This window comes from Rattus rattus, chromosome 5, assembly GCF_011064425.1.
Source record: "Rattus rattus isolate New Zealand chromosome 5, Rrattus_CSIRO_v1, whole genome shotgun sequence".
Taxonomy (NCBI): Eukaryota; Metazoa; Chordata; class Mammalia; order Rodentia; family Muridae; genus Rattus; species Rattus rattus.
This window is the reverse complement of record NC_046158.1, coordinates 127,676,161-127,679,330: the sequence shown is the minus strand read 5'-3', so window position 1 is coordinate 127,679,330 and position 3,170 is coordinate 127,676,161.

The following is a 3,170-nucleotide window of genomic DNA, read 5'->3' as shown; positions in this document are numbered from 1 at the left end:
ACAGCTCCCTGAGGTATGGACCCCTGTGTAGGTTAAGGGTCCATTATGGAAGATGGCCGTACACAGATCTGGATCTTAAGGAGAAAATGACCCTGTGGGGAAGGAATTAAAAGAATGTCATCCTTGTTTGCCCTGGCTCATTTTTTTAATACATCAGTCGCCTTGACATTTCTGAAAGAATTTTTTAAGAGCTTAAGTTTTAAAAGTATGCAGCTTGTCCAAATAAAATGTGCAGTCACCAGGTGGCTCCCTGAATTTTCACTGGACCATTCCTCTGCTGAGGGTGTGACTTAGGTCCGACTTAACCAAAGGCCACAGTGCTCTTCCCTGTGAGAAAATATTGTTTGTAAGGCCAGGAGAACCACTCTTGGCTAATTGGTGCGCTGATGATTGCTTGATGACCCTAAGATAAGACATTCATACTTAGCAATCCCAGGGCTCTTGTCTCTAACGCCAAGACAATACAAAGAATTAACACGCTCCAATCTCCAAAGATTTTCATTTGACAAAAAGCCTTAGGCAGGAAAAGCCACTGAACCCTTCTTAGACTCTCAGTGTGTGTTGTGCATCGAGTTCAGTGCAATACATATCTGCCCTGTTTTGGAATTCCATGATCCTAAACTCTATTAAAAACATCAACAATGGAGCTTGAGTGTGACTTCAATGATGGAGAGTGCTTAATATACACAGGGCTCTGGGGGCAGTCCCAATCAATCAATCAATCAGTCAGTCAGTCAGTCAATCGATGGCAGAGCACACTACTAGTTAGAATGAAGATGACTAGCCACAGTATCCCTGCAGAGCTACAGCCCAGCCCTCTGAGTGAGACTTGAGAGACAGGATTTTCACAGAGCTTAGACTGTGGAATGAGACTTCAAGCTCCAAATCCTGGGCTTATATCCACAAAACCAATGTAGGCTGTCATCTGCACCTACTTTTAATAACTGTGCAGCCTTAGGGGAATTCAAGAGAGCTGTTAGGAGTCTGCCTTTCTTTTTCATAGTGCTATGAAGAAGGGAGTCCTTTCTTGCATAGCAGCATAGAGGTTTCCAGACAATGTGGGTAGCCCAGTCCAGGTTGACAAGGCCTATAGAGTACCATTTGCCTTATGGAAGATTGCAATATGTACCCTTAATCATCATCCTTCTATATGCCTACTCTTGCCAAAAGGAGGTGGTGTATATGGCTCTGTGTGTGTGTGTGTGTGTGTGTGTGTGTGTGTGTGTGTGTGCTTGTTTGTTTGTCTTTTGCTTCTACACTTGAGCTTGAGTTGGCAACTTGGTTTGACAATTTAACTGAGCTTGTAGAATGGAAGGACAGCTTTCCAGCTGTTTGCCCGAGGTTTCCAGGATCCCCACTTGTTTCCTCTTTCTCATTCATTCTTCTGCCAGTGACATGAGAGGCACTGCTGTTGGTCCAGAATGGTCCATGAGAAGAAAAGCCACACGTATCCACCACCAAATATACACTGAAGAGCAAAACTCAAGATAGCCCAAGGAAACCCAGACGGGCTCTGCTGTGTCCTGAAGGGCAAACAAATGCATGAGCCTTCACAGTCGATGGCTGTATTATGTGGCTGAGATTGAGATGTTTAGTTACACAGCAATCTGTGTAATATTGGGATGTGTCCATATAAACATATACTATACATAATATTGAAATGTGTATATCATAATGGAATTATATACTGTGCATGTAAATTTTGAAAGCAAAAGATTTCAAAGAAGCATGAGCTGGTGGGTGGGATCTATGGGTAGGAGCATTGAAATGGGACCCCAGAGTGTGTTTCAAAACACAACTGTCAGTGTAGGTAGAAACCATAAAGGGCTTTGATGGCAAAGCTAAGGAGCTGAGCTTTTTCCATTTTTAGAGATGACCACTGAGGGTCACTGGCATGTCCAGGCTGAGCTGCCAGGTGATGACAGGCAGCTTTCATACAGAAGTCATGCAGGGCGACACTTAAGGGTGCCTGTCATACTGTTTCCCATGCCCCCTCGAACACTCCTCTGGCACAGGCCATCCTGTTGTCTGCCTCTTTCCCTGCTAATCTTTTCTTTGGATTGTGACATTTTCAGGGGTAAATTCACTGTTCAGAAACCCCAGACTGTGGTCCACATAAATACAATAGATGCAAGGCACAAGTGATATGTGCTACGTCCCCTGAGTCTTGTGAACCCAGTGTCTTCAGAAGAGAAAGGGGACAGGGATAGCAAGAGAAAGGCAAAGGCATTTTGATGCTGGTGGATGAGGCTTGCGAGTGTCTACATCATCCAGATTTCTCGTGGGCTGACCTACCTGTGGCAGCTGTTTATGTGAAGATGAGCCCATGTGTTTTACTGAATGAAGAGTATGGAACTTAGGAAGCCTAGGACTTAACAGATCAGTACTGTGTGGGCAGCATTCAGTTCTCATGATCCAGCTCTTCCTTAAAAACTAAATAGGAGGGAGCCAGGACAATGAAGCTGAAGGCCCTTAGCATATCACTGTTCTGGCCATGAAACCCCCGCCCCAAGTCCTGCTCAGTTTGAATTCCAGTTCCCATCAACAAGTTGTATTCTGGAGAGGAAAGAAGTCATCACCACCGTGTGCCTCAGTTTCCTCATCCCAAGTCAAGAGTGGAAGTGTGTCTCTTTCTGGCTTTCAGTAATCATGGTGTGTGTGGTTTCGGTCAGTTTCTTAGAGCTGTCCTAATGAAGTATCATAAGCTAGGGCACTCACAGCAATGAAATTTGTCAACAAATCAATCCTTCTTCCGGAAAGAGGCTGCTCTACTGGTTCAGCTCTACAACCCTGAGCAGCCTGAATGCCTTTCTCCTACCTTGAGTTCTCTGAGCATTCTGTCTTCCCATCTTTCCGCTCTGTCCCTCCGCTGCCATGACACCTGCTTCTACCACCATGGTACTGCAGCTGCTCCTTCCCCAGGCTCAGTGCTGTTGCTGCAGCCCATCTCTATATGCTGTCACCCACTGCCTGTCACAGCCCCTCACCTTCCTCCATGCTTGCACCAACTCAAGAACCCTCTGTAGAAATCACAGTAGTGCATTTGTAAACCTGGCCCTGTTACCCCTTTTGGCCCCAAGGTCACTTGCATCCAAAGCTTGACAATCTGCAAATCAGCAAGCTTGACCCTTAGCTAGTTGAGCTGATCAGTCACCTCCAGTCAGGACTGA